The sequence below is a fragment of the Delphinapterus leucas genome, chromosome 8 (assembly GCF_059928025.1).
Source record: "Delphinapterus leucas isolate spDelLeu-1000000601 "Yukka" chromosome 8, BTC_Dleu_Yukka2, whole genome shotgun sequence".
Lineage (NCBI taxonomy): Eukaryota > Metazoa > Chordata > Mammalia > Artiodactyla > Monodontidae > Delphinapterus > Delphinapterus leucas.
In genome coordinates, this window is record NC_143136.1 from 34484914 (window position 1) to 34498866 (window position 13953).

Genomic DNA, 13953 nt, shown 5'->3' on the forward strand with positions numbered 1-13953 from the left:
GGGTTTAACTGCATGTGCTCATGAGCTAGAAACTTTGTTAGAGTAATATTCTAAGGAGAATATTCATTGTTGTATTTTTCTCATCCTAAAATAGTAAAAGTAACATTTATTCCTTAGAGAACTTTTAAAAGAAAAATAAAAATCACTTAGAAAAACTTAGAAGTAATTTTAGGGTCAAATTTAGTGGGTTTTTTCCTATTTTATTCACATGTTCACATATATATACATATATAATGTGTGTGCATATACATATGCTGAATATATAAATTTGAAGATAAATTTGAATATATTGGTTTATATTGCATACAAGGTGGAAGAGAGGGGTGGAAATGGAAAGCCCTCCAGAATTTTTCTTTTATTTCCAATTATATAACAATAATAAATCAATATAAATATATTTGTATTATATGATATATAAGTATATCTAATATTTTTATAATAAATGTGTGCCCCAAAGTATTTTGATATAAATTTTTATATTATGATGTGTGTTTATAACATACAACCATATAAACATAAAAATATTTTTCTTGTCTCACTTACTGCAATCCTCTGAAGAAATTGCTATTATCATCCTCATTTTACTATTGTGAAAAATCAGTTCAGAAATAAGCTATTGAGAGGCGTCAGGCCCGGGTTTGAGCATCTCACTCAAGGGTCTCAATGACAGACCCTGCAAGGATTTAGAATTTATTCTGATTCCAGTTGGAAGCCAGTGAAGGAATTTAATGAAGAAAGACACATAATCAAAATATTTTTAAAGATTATGAATTACTTAAAATTTTAAAAGACTAAAGAAGCCCCCAAAACACAGAAACAAGAGTTCTTAACAAATCTACAAAAGCAAAGCGAGGGTCAGAACCTTACAGACCAAGCCGGTACATGCTGGAGCCCGGATTTAGACCTCAGCACCTCATCCCAGAGTCCCAAATAAGCACTGCCTTTTGCGCCACAATTAAATTGCAAATAAATCTCATCTAATCACAAACAATCCTTCTAGCGACATTCTAGCAACCTCTTAGCTCTTTTGGTGATATGGAAAACTGCCTCAAAGCTGGAGAAAATAAACCCAAAATTTGCATTACTCTTCTGAGACAAAAATCCGTTACCTCGTTCAAAGCTTGAGAGTACTGGAAAGCCGCTCTCAGGCCCAAACCCCTAAGCAATAGGGTGACTACTCCCTCCAGTCCAGGATGACCACCCCCAACTGGGGTTCCCCCAGAACCTGCCAGATGTCCACCCTGCACACAAATACCCTCCGCTGCAGGGTCCCAGCCAGGGCTATCACACAGCCCAGGAAAGGTGTTCAAATCACGACAAAACTCAGAGCCAACCAAACTGAAGAAATTTATAACTCCGCCTATAAACGCTTAACCCCACAAGTACTGATTATCAGTTGAAGCTTGCCATTGTATTATTCCCGGTACTGTCCTGTGCCCTTTTAATGTCTCAAAAATAAATCAATAATTGAGTCCTTAGCACTATTTCTGTTTATGCGTGTGTCTGTTTATGTGTACCTGTGTGTTTATACTGGTGGTCTGAGTGCCGGCAGATTGGTAAACTATAGCAGCAAAGACAGTTGAGAGTTGAGTTTTGGTTTCTATTCTTTGACAACTCGGCATAAGGATGAGGCATCTGTACAGATAACTGAACTTGGAGTATTCCCCCGTAAGATCAGGAATGCATCAACCGAAGCTGGAGGGACCCGTGGGCCCTCACTACAGCCCTGGGAAGCACTGCTAACTCTCCTGGTTTCCGCATCTACACTCATATACAAGGATCACCCCATGAGCCCCGAGGCCACCAGATCCCACCCTCAGTAGCCTAGAAAATTCTAGAATCAAAAACCTTCCTCTCTAAAAGCCCATCCAACCTTACCAGAGGCAAGTCCCAGAACCCTCACAGCGGCAGCCGCTTCAAAGGCCTCTCTCTCCTGGCACATCTAAGAAAAGAATGAAGTCAAATGAAGAACCTACAGCACAGCTCACTTACTTCCTGTTTTCGAAACTCCTGAGTCACTAGTGAGGTAGGCCGGCCTCCAGGCAGCACCCCCGTCTAGATCGCTAAGAGGGAGCCTGTGGAAGAGGAGGCAGGTGCCGGCAGGGGACCCTGGCCACCTGAGCTTTGGCTCGGGCTGTGTGACTTTGGACGGGTCAGTTTCTCTTCGGGGCCTCCTTACCACACTCCAACAGGAGACAGTTTGAACTGGATGATAGCTAAGAACCCTTTCTTTTCATATTGCAGGAATTTACAGATTTTTAGGGGCTCATTATGAAGACTTTAATGGTTTCATTCAGTAATATTCACTGAGCACTCCTGAGTGGTCTTGGGATCTGTAAACTGCAGGGCCCTCACCACAGCTCTCAGAGGGTCTGCTGACCCTCACAGAAACTCCCTTGGTTTCCCCATCTACACTCACATACACGATCACTTCCATGACCCCGAGGCCACAAGAGCCCACCCTCAGCAGCCCAGAAAACACTAGAATCATAGTCCTTCCTCCCAAAAGGCCCAGTCGAGCTCACCAAAAAGACAAATCCTGGGGCCCTCACCATGGACTGGCCCTGGAAAACAAAGCACACATTAGCCCTGTCTTTTGGCTCTCAGTCAGTTGAAATGTTTTCTGGTGATAAAACTAGAGAGAGAGAGAGAAAAAAAAAAATCAAACACCTCTCTTCTTTGAAACTGCCTTTTTTCTTTCCCCAAATGGAATATTAGCTTTCAGAGGGCTGAGCTCACGGCTGAGAGGATTAATGAGATGTCTGAAAGTGCCCCTCCACCTGCAGAGGGCTAGGGAAGGGTGCCGTGGTCCCATTGTGCCCTTTGCTACCTCGACTCTGCCCCGAGAACTCTTGAGTGAGAGCACAGTAACAGAATGAAATCCTGTTAATGGCTAAATCCTAGCCCAGGATGTGCTCCCTGACTCTTTCTTGCGGCCTCCTGAGCATACACTCAGCTTTCATCCCACTGTTTTATGGCTGGTTCCTGTCCGAGGCTGTGAGCTTCACAAAGGCAGAGACCGAATATTTCATGCCCGTTCCCAGGATGTGCCACAGGAGTAGCAATATCTAGAACATACAAAGGTTTCCTGCAAATCAATGAGGAAAAGAAACCCTGGAGAATGACAATGGATATGGACACAGGGCTCCTTGACAGGGATACTCAGATGGCCGAAGTGTACGAATGACGCTCAGACTCATGAGTAAGCTGGGAAGTGCCAAAATAAAGCAACGAGCTCCCTACTTTGTACCTATTAGAATAGCAAAGGTTTGCAAGCTGGATCAGGCTAAAGATTGGTGGGCAAGTTCTCCTATAGTCCTTATATAGGATTGGGAGGCTGTCCATCATGGAATAATAAGTAGTGGTTACAAAGTGGGACCTGGCAAATTACACAGAACTTAAAATACAGTGCTTACTTGAAAAACAAAAAAAGTCAGAAACGGAACAAACAAAATACAATACAAATAATACTAATACGTAATAATAATTGCTAACACTTACTGGGTACTTAGTAGTGCCAGTCACTGTTCTAAGTGGCTCATGCTGTTATTATCAACTTAAATCTTCACAGCCACCTCATGAGGGAGTGTTAATCCCATTTAATGATGAGGAAACAGAGGTACAGAGAAATTACTTTCTTGTTCCTGATCACACAGTTTAAAAAGTAGCGTACACACACAAAACAAGGACACATTTTGCAAAGATACAGAACAATTCAAGGATATGTATCAAAAGATTTAGAGGGTCGTCTTTGGGAGGGTAGGAGATAGGGTGGGAGTGGGGAAATCAAAGAAAGTACCTAGAACAGGGCAGGGGAGAGGGGCCCGTAAGCCTTAGAGACCAAGGGCTACAGGGAATAGGGATCTGACAGGGTGATAAACTTAACCCTCTGCCCTAGGCCAAACGGAAAATAATTTAAACATAAGTAGGTAAATAAAGTCTTGTAGAATTTCCAAAGTAATCCAGCAGGTGAGAGACAGTGTGTCTATATTTGAAGCAGCAGAGGAACTGGAGATTCCTCAGAGTTAAAAAGTAGCAAAGTCAGTGGTTGTGGTTCGGAGAGAAACCCAGTCCAAGATCTGGGCCCCTAGCAGGACCCAGAGGTGACTCCACTCCGCAGGTCTGATCTGCTCCTTGAGTGGGCAACGTGGTATCCAGAAGCCACTTCTGCACCAGACACTCACCTGTTCCACCCTGGCAACATCACAGTCACCAAGCTCCCGATGCCAAGACCCCTAGACTGCCTAACTTCACACGTTCCGATTACTGAGGCGGGCTCTTACAACCGGAGAAAAATCCCTTGTAACGAGGCAAGGGGGAGGGGGAGGAAGGAGGTGGGGTTGGAAAGGCCTCCCGGAAGAAGTTTTCTTTTACTTTCGATCACTCAACCAGGCTTTTCTGCCTGTCCCAGCAGACTCACTTCCTGTTTCTCTCCTCTCCACATTCAGAATTTACTAGCAAATTCAGCAGGGCTTTGAAACATCGGGAGATAAAAGAAAGAGAACTTGTGAAACCATTGCCCTCCGGCAGAAGGGCAAAATCTGGTCTTCAGTAAGAGAGAAAGAAAATTCCTGAACAGAGAGAACTAGAGAATAAAATTGACTTTGAAAACTGGAAAACAGAGGTGATTCACTCGCACAGAAAATGTTTCTTATTTAAAGGAACCGATGCAAACTAAAAGCCAGGAAGCTGTGTGCTCACTACATTTAGTGTATGTAAGGCCTGTAAGTTTTACAGACAGATTTGATACTGTCTGTGGCAAGGAAAAATGCCATTCTTCCTTGAAAGGGGTCTGGGGAGAGGAATTATGCCTCTATTCTGTGGCCCAAATCTCAGCGCTGAAGCCATGGACCAGCCCCCCATATCATCTGGCAAGAGCTCTTCTTGGGTCGAAGCAGATCTCTTGCTGAGATGTGGGGAGATCCTGCACAAAAAGGGGTGTGGGTCTGGCCCAGCCCTAAGCAAGGGTAACAGTCCCTGGCCAGTGCTGTGCCTTAGTGACCGGTACCTGTCCAGTGCAGAGCCTGGAGTGGTGGTAATGCGGAGATCTGTCCCCCAGGACCATGAGCCCCCAAACCTCCCCATGGATGAGGAAACAGAGGCTCAAATGAATACCCAAATTCGAACTCAGTCCCGTTGGACCAAAAACAAGGATTTTCCCACCGTAACACACTATCTCCCCTTCCCCAGCATTTAGGATTTGAAATGAACCATGTGGGTGGAAGAGCAGTAAATTTAAACTAAGATAATGACCTGTGCACAGAGGTCACAAGGTCACCTATGAAAAGGGAGTCCGCCTAATGACACCAGCTAATATTTAATAAACATTGTGTGTGCAAGGCACAGCCACCCACGCTGGCTCATTTCACCTTCTGAACAATCCTCAGAAGTGGATGTTCCCATTTGAGTGACGAAACTGAGGTTTGGAGAGGCGAAAGGCTTGGACAAGCACCTTCAGCTAGTGAGTGGCAGAATGAGTTCTGTGTGCCTCTCTAAGACCCTGAGAGGCTAATCAGTGTCTGAACATTAATACACACCCATGGTTCTCAACTTGACTGATCGGAGGGTTAACTGAGGAGGTTTAAAACAAATACCAGTCTTCAGGCCCCAGCTTTGGAATTCCTACCTGAGCAGAATTACAGGAGGTAAACCAGACTGAGCACTTAAAGGAATGCCTGGACCTTTGACAGTTCTCAGTAAGTATTCACTACCACTGTGTTACATAAGCTCACGATATCTGTAAGATGGCTATGAATTATTAGTCACATGGTACAGATGAGGAAACTAAGTTCAGTGTCAATCAGCTGACAAACTGCACGGCCAACACAGGATCCCAAGATTGTCTCACTTGAGAGTTTACATCCATCCCCCAGCCCCCAGCCTGGCAGAAATGGATGACCCACAGCAGGCATCCAGGGGGCCATAGTGAGGAGGAATGGCGGAGTCTCAGGGCTTTGATGTGTCATTTGTAAGGTATTGATCCTAGGCTCTCCCAGTCTTAGATCTTTTTAAAAAGGAAGATGAATAATCAACAAGTGAATCGTGAACCTGAAGTTGGTTAAATTCCTTTTGTGATCTTCTAGGATCAATATTAATTTACTTGCTCTAACCAGTTTCTTGCCTCCTTCTTGAGCTATAAGTCTGCTTGATTATTTACATCGAAATGAATAATGTACCTGGTCTTTAGTCCTGGGGAAGCTGGAAAACCTGGAGGCGTTGCAGTTCAGCGGGACATAAGGGAGCTGGTCCCGGCCCAGCACAGGGTGAGGACAGCCTGTTTGGTTTTTTTTTTCGTTTTTTTGTGGTACGCGGGCCTCTCACTGCTGTGGCCTCTCCCGCTGCGGAGCACAGGCTCCGGATGCGCAGGCTCAGAGGCCATGGCTCACGGGCCCAGTCGCTCCGCGGCAATGTGGGATCTTCCCGGACCGGGGCACGAACCCGTGTCCCCTGCATCGGCAAGCGGACTCTCAACCACTGCGCCACCAGGGAAGCCCAGGACAGCCTGTTTGGACTTAAGTGCCGAGAGGTTTCCACCCTCCTGAATCTCAGCTCCCACCCGACGGCCTGCTCCGGAGGCTCACGTCTACTAATCTGCTGAAATCAGGTTTGGACTTGTGCATTTCCCTAAGAAAGCCAAGAATGACTAAACCTCCTTTCAGCTGGCTGGAACACACCAGTCCCATCGATCTGGACTTGAACCACAGGACATTAGTCAAGGACAAATCAAGGACAAATACTGACAGTGAAACAAAAATCCCCTGAACAAGCATGCTCTTTTGTTGGTTACTTTTCTATTAAGTTGTATACAACGGACCCACAGGCCGGGTGGTCTGGTACGTGCATTCTATTGGGCCCCTCCTCCCCCTTCCTCAAGCTGGCCTTGGCTTGGCCTTAGAATCCTGAAGGCAATGGTGAGGGAAAGGAGACTGCATTCCAATCCATCTATTTCATCTCGTCCCGGCCATGTGGGAAGAGACTCAGCCAATTCTCTAGAAGTTTTTAACAGCTAGGCTTTGAAGTCTTTGATCTTTGTTTTGGTATTGAGATGACTAGACAGTCATGAGCAGGTAGATGAAGAGTTTACATCACTGACCCGAAGTGTATATTCTGCAATTTGGTGGGTGCTGGAACCTGCCCCCTCTACTTCCACAAAAGATCCTACTGCAAACAAGAACCCATCCCACTGATCTAGAAAGGAAGAAATTGAGGTAACTGTTGGGCTGTGATGCGATATTCATGTCATCAGCTTAGCTTTTTAAATATTTTCTTGGAGGTCTGAGCACAGTCAAGGTGAAAGTCCTCCAAGTTCCAGCTACACTCTATGCCCACCCCCAGGAACCATTTCTTGGGAACAATTTCTCAGTACCTCAAACCCTAAGGACAAATGTCAAGAGCCATTAAATTTTTTTTATTATGATAAAATATACATGACATAAAATTTACCATTCTAACCATATTTAAGTGTACATTTCAGTGGCATTAAGTACATTCATATGTTGTGCTATCATTCCTATCATCCAAGAGCCACTGTTTTTTTTTTATTGAAGTATAGTTGGTTTACAATGTTGTGTTAGTTTCTGCTGTACAGCAAAGTGATTCAGTTATACATACACATATATTCTTTTTCATATTCTTTTCCATATGGTTTATCACAGGATATTGAATATAGTTCCCTGTGCTGTACAGTAGGACCTTGTTGTTTATTTTATATACAGTAGTTTGTAGCACGATGCAGTTTTAAAGTGTTCTCCCTACTTCACCTCATTTATCTCATTAGTGAGCACAATTTTTTAGTCTAAAGCAGGCAGAGCAGGTGTTACTAAGACATTTAGAACACCAAAGGCCAGAAAGGTGAAGTGACTGAGCTGGGACTACCCAGCTACTCTATCTGCATGCAGCACTAGTGACTCCTTCTTTTAAAAAAAATCAAAAGATGGGAGGATTATTCCCTGAAACACATATATTTTTTCCCTTTTAAAAGAAGTCACTCCTCGGGACTTCCCTGGTGGCATGGTAGTTAAGAATCCGCCTGCCAACGCAGGGAACACGGGTTTGAGCCCTGGTCTGGGAAGATCCCACATGCCGCGGAGCAACTAAGCCCGTGCGCCACAACTACTGAGCCTGTGCTCTAGAGCCCGCGAGCCACAACTACTGAGCCCACGTGCCACAACTAATGAAGCCCACGCACCTAGAGCCCATGCTCCGCAACAAGAGAAGCCACTGCAATGAGAAGCCCATGCACCACAAGGAAGAGTAGCCCCCGCTCGCCACAACTGGAGAAAGCCCGCGCACAGAAACGAAGACCCAACGCAGCCATAAATAAATAAATAAATAAATTTATTTTTTAAAAAAAGAAGAAGAAGAAGTCACTCCTCAACTTCTGCAAGGGAAATTCATTTCATTCTTTCTCAGTTCAAAAAGGATTCCAAGAATTGGGTAATGATTTTTTTCCTCAAAGCTATTAGTAAAAATAATTACAATACACCCGTTCTCAGTAGTAGCACAACTAACTTGCAAGTACAGGTAAGCCCAGGTGAGACGGCCAAGTGGCAAAATGTGTATTTGGTGTCTTCCCTGGATAGGACATTTTTTCTTCCCCCAGAAGTGTCCTCCCAGGCTCACTTGGATTCCTACTGACTCCAGCTTTCAACAGACCCTGAAACAAAATGATGTAGTAGGAGGGTTAGTACAGTTTCTTATTTATCTTTCTTGTGATAGTCTACACAAAAGGAAAAGCAAACATATCTCTGCATTGACTTTAATTTTTGCACTAATTATTTGTATATTTGTTTAAACATTGTGTGCATGTGTGTGTATTCTATCATTTTTTCATCTAACTCTATCTTGGTTTCTGAGAGAATGAGTCATCCCTCATCTGACACAACACGTTGTAGAGGCTCCGAATATGCTTAAAGATTATTTTGAGTTGGAGGCAAATGAGAATCAGCAGATACAGAAAGAAGCCTTTTGTAGCATCCCTTATCTGACTAAAAGTAGCAGATTCTGAGAAATGAAGACTGCCATGAATCCCTCTCCCAGGGAAGTTTTATGGCCATGAAGAAGAAAGTCTGAAAAAAGATGGACCTGCATGAACAAATGTAGTTTGCCCAATATATTTACCTTCCCAAAGTTTATCACTCTTGGAAGCCTAAACCCTTTATTACCTTTGTCTTGTCACTTCTCTGCATATTTATTGTTCGTTGCTCAGATGCTATATAAGCCCAAGTTCTAACCACCCTTTTGAGTTCCGAATCACTGAGGTTTCTCCCACTTGATGTGTTTGCATGCATAATAAACTGTTTTTCTCTTGTTCATCTGGCTTTTGTCAGTATAATTTGCAGGGTCTGAGGTAAAGAGCTTAGGAGGGTACAGAGAAAAACGTTTTCCTCCTCTACAGCATCAAGAGTCATCCCAGTGACAGAGCAGAGAGGCATGGTCTCCTTCTTGTTTCTCACTCTCTTTTGTGCAAGGATGATGAATGAAATTTTCCTGGTGGCTCAGCATTTCAGCTAAATCTCAACAATTAAGGACAACTGTATCCCTATATACTAAAGAGAAAATGCTAGCCACACTCTGGTGGGAGTAATAAAAGACAGTGTATTAATCATGTCTTTTATTTTGTACTTTCAGTGCTTCGACATCTTGAGATCTTGTTCATCCTGGAGAGACTGCCCCTCCCCAGGTGTTTCATTCCTAGAAAGAGCACACACCAGGCCGGCCAGCGAGACTTTCAAATGCAGATCAACCAATCCAGAGTCCCTACCCCCAACCACCTCCTTCAAGATTTTACACTCTGGGACACTACTCCCCTGCACTCTAGAGACATGTACCAGAAAACTAGGGGCACCCCCTACAACCCAGAGCCCATTGAAATGATGCAGACTAACCCAACCTAAGCCTGATTGCCCTGCCTCATCAATTCATTCCCACAGAAACCACAATGAAGGCTCTTGCCCACGTTTTCCCTCCACATCCTCTGCCTCCTGACCAACTGATGCTTTCCCGTGTGGTCCTGCATGGTGTGCCCCTTCTCCTGGGATCTGTGAGTATAAAATTCCTCCAGACAGTCATTTCCATGTCTGCATATCTCACCATACCTGATTAAAGCAAATCCCAGGTACCGTTACAACTGATATCCACACCGGTTTATTTTTGACACTTTCCACCCCATCCTGTAGAGTCTACAGGAGCAGAAGATGGAGTTCCTTGAGAGAGAATCAGGGCAGAAGGAGAACTGAAATTTAGGTGAGACTGGATCCAGTGGCAGAGGAATGGACTTATGCTTGTCTACAGAGTCCTAGTGAGTAGGGAAAAGAGAAAATATACCTATTGCAAAGTTATGGGGTGGGGGGGAGCCTTGTGGAACTAAACCCGTAATCTGTGAGATCTGATGCTATCTCCGGGTAGGTAGTTTCAGAACTGAGTTAAATTCCTGGTCAGTGTCCTCCGAGAATTGAGTTAATTGCTTGGTGGTGTGAGAAGAAAACACACAGCAGAGTTAGGGAACAGTCCACAAACCACCCTCACTTCTCACACTAACTGCAAGTTCAAGAGGTTCCCCAAAACACCCTGAGGTGTGATAATTGAAGGCTATTACACTCATAGTTATGATTTATTACAGGGAAAAGATACAGATTAAAATGAGTCCAGGAGGATTCCATAGCTGAGCTTCCAGTTGTCCTCTCCACATAGAGTCAATGGAAGCATTAACCCCTCCCAGCGCTGGGGTGTGATGATACACACTAAGTACTGCCACTGAGGAAATCTCATCGGAGCCTTGGTGTCCAGTCTTTACTGGGGTTCTGTGGCCATCTGCCTGCATGCTGACCTCAGTCTCTAGCCCCTGTGGAGGTTGAGCTGATACCCTGTGACGGAAATCCCTCAACATAAATCACATTTTAAAACTTTCTGGGGAATTCCCTGATGGTCCAGTGGTTAGGACTTGATGCTTTCACTGCCTGGGGCTTTCAATCCCTGGCTGGGGGACTAAGATCCCACAAGCTGCCCAGTGCAGCCCCCAAACAAACAAACTTTCTGACATAGTCCAAAGCCCCCAGGTAAACAAAGACATTCTTATCAGGCACAACATTTCAAGGTCATAGAGATTACCTCCCAGAGGCCAAGGACAAAGGTCAGACCTCTCTTTGAGCAAAGTTCAAGTCTTCATTACTTACCTAAATAGATTGGAGTGCTTGAAAGAAGATGAGACTTGTATCTCACTGCCTAGCTGGAGGCTTAATGAGCTGCAGAAGCTCAGAGGACCATTATAGTGAGTCCATAGAAGCGGAATGCTTTGAGAAAGTTCTTGGGAGAGCCTCACTTGCAATCTCTGGTACTGGGGGCAATGTGAACATGGAAATGGTGCCTGCATCACACTTGGAGCATGAAGGTAAGAAAATTGTTGATGTCACCACTGCTCAGCCAAGAGAAGCAAGAACGGAAACAAGATATGAGTCAGGATTTTCTTATGGGATAAAATGGTTAAATGAGAAGGTTGCCTGGCTCTAAATCTCTTGATTAGAGCCCATCCAGAAGATCTGCTTGCCAGGGCCTTGATAATGTGGTATTCACCCCTAGGGCTAGGATCTCGATTGTGATGGGCAGGATTCTATACTATTCTCAAAAACTCCACTGTAACTGTGCTGGGGAAGGTTGGAATTCCCCACATATCTGGGTGAATGTGTCAGGACTTGGATGCCTGCCATGGCAGTAGGCACCAACTGCCAAGAGAGATCTGCAGCTGAGCAGAAAGATCTTTTCTTCTTTACCTCCTACCCTGTGCCTGCCTGGGGGAAGCAGAAGACATGGATTGAGTAAAGAGAAACGACAAAGAAGAAACAACAGTCCCCTCCTCAACTGATGTTTCCCTAGCTAAGATTCATTCCTGAGCTGAGGGTAATGGGATCCTTTGACTTCAGTTGAGATGGAAACTTTTAAATATCTGAACTAAATTTTTAACAGGTGAAATGAGTCATAATATTATAGCCTTCTTATAACCAAAAGAGCTGAAAGCTGTGGGATCTGCCCAATGTCTAGTCAGGCCATCACAGAAGATTTCTCACACCATCATTGAAAATAGCGATAGGGAAAAAAATAAATGCACTTTCTATTGGTAGGCCAATGAGTTCAGCCCAAACAATAAAATAAATACTAGTTCATTTTGGGGTTTTGGTGTTATTATTATTTTTTTAAGCACCATTTTATCTACCACCTTGGTCTCCTTTAAAGAAATTGAATCAATAATTAATAATTTGCTAAAAAAGAAAGCACCAAGCCCAGACAGGTTCACTGTCAAATTCTACCCGACATTTAAGGAAGAAACCAATTACATCAATTCTCATGATCTCTTCCAGATGTAGAAGCAGAGAGGCTACTTCTTAACTCAGTTTATGAGGTCAGTATTACCCTAATAGCAAAACCAGACAAAAGCATTACAACAAAGTAAAACTATAGACCGATATCTCTCATGAACATAGAATGCAAAAATCTTGAACGAAATATTAGCAAATTGAATCCAACATTGTATAAAGATTTCTACACCAAGACCAGCAGAGATTTATTCTAGGTGTGCAAGCTGGTTCAACATTTGAAAATCAATTAATGTAAGCCATCATATCAACAAGATTTTTAAAAATTGTGTGATTATATCAATAAGTACAGAAATAGCATTTGACAAAATCTAGAGGATCATAAATCTAAATATGAAAAGCAAAGCAACAATGCTTTTATAACAAACCCTAAGAGAATGTCTTCATGATGGACTCAGATAGGACACCAAAAGTGCTAACGATAAGGGGAAAAAAAGGGTCAGCTGGACTGTTTCAGAATTAAGAGTTTCTGTTCAGAAGAGGATGCCATTAAGAGAGTAAAAAGGCAGGCAGGGAACAGGAGAAGAAGTTATGATACGGAGCAATCTCTAAGATGTGCTGGTTAGTAAGAAGGGGTATTGCAGAACAGCATGACTAGAATGATAAACAGATGCACACAGGGCCACCGCTAGACATCGTAATGGTGCCTCCTCTGTGTCCCAGCCCCTTCGATACTGTGGATCAACACCTCCAAAATGGAAATCCTTCAAATGATTTTCTGAAGGAAAATTTGCATCTTGTTTTGAAATGAGTATTAACTGAAAAACACACTCAGGCTGAAAACCTAAACTGATGATTTTGCCACTTGGTATCGTCCGTTACGGGCCACTTCTGTCAGCCGCATCCCCACCAGATCTGGTTGGATGTTCATTCAGCACACAAGCTGGTTACACACCAGAGTCCCTTAAGCAGGACCTTCATACAACTTGGCAACTTCCCTGTGATTTTCTTGCCCTACATTTCCTATTATATTGTTCTGGATACTTTTTTTTGTCTTGTTAATTATTTAAGCAGTGGAAAAAGAGAGAGAATTAATCACCATGACTAAGGAAGTAGGGTGTTTGGACCTCAAAAATTGAGGCTGTTATTCATTAACTGGTTGGGCCAAGGAGAATTCTAAGAAACCCTGCAACCCCTGGGGCAAAGCAGAACTGAGGGGAAAGACAGAGCCAGAATAAAGGATCTCCAACCCCAAACGTACAACCAACCCCAAATGGGCTCTCAGTTGATTTCAGAAGAAAGTTGTAATACATACATATATATGTGTGTGTGTGTGTGTGTGTGTGTGTGTATATTCAATTAAAAGAAAGTATCACCTGGGCGTCCCCGGGGCCACCAGCCTAGACCGTTCCAGAAACAAATCAGTTCCTTCCTAAAATTCCAGATAAATCTTACCAGAAGGCCAATACAGGTGCTTCTTTCTGGGATGTGTTCTTGCCAAGAAATGCCTCAAAAATATAATGAAAGTCAAATGAAGAATATATTGCTAGCGTTCCTGTGAACACAACTGCTGGAATTTCCACAGGCAGAACAGACTCAGCAAATCAGCGTGAGAGGGTGGGGAGGAGAGCAGGAAATGAGACAC

General features: G+C 43.7%; 1 protein-coding gene across 4 annotated transcripts in view; it reads right to left on the bottom strand.

Annotated features, from left to right (window-relative positions):
• CASP8 (caspase 8) overlaps positions 1-4311 on the bottom strand; it is a 30445-nt gene extending 26134 nt beyond the window's left edge. For 2 of the 4 annotated variants that reach the window (XM_022567402.2, XM_089916511.1), the window contains exons 1-3: positions 4185-4298; positions 2526-2564; positions 1879-1942 (exon numbers count right to left, since the gene is read on the bottom strand). The gene's annotated coding sequence lies outside the window, so the exon portion shown is untranslated. Of the gene's footprint in view, positions 1-1878; positions 1943-2525; positions 2565-4184 lie in introns of all 4 variants that reach the window. The other 2 variants (XM_089916513.1, XM_022567403.2) reach the window with 2 other exon arrangements.
• Positions 4312-13953: the final 9642 nt, after the last annotated feature.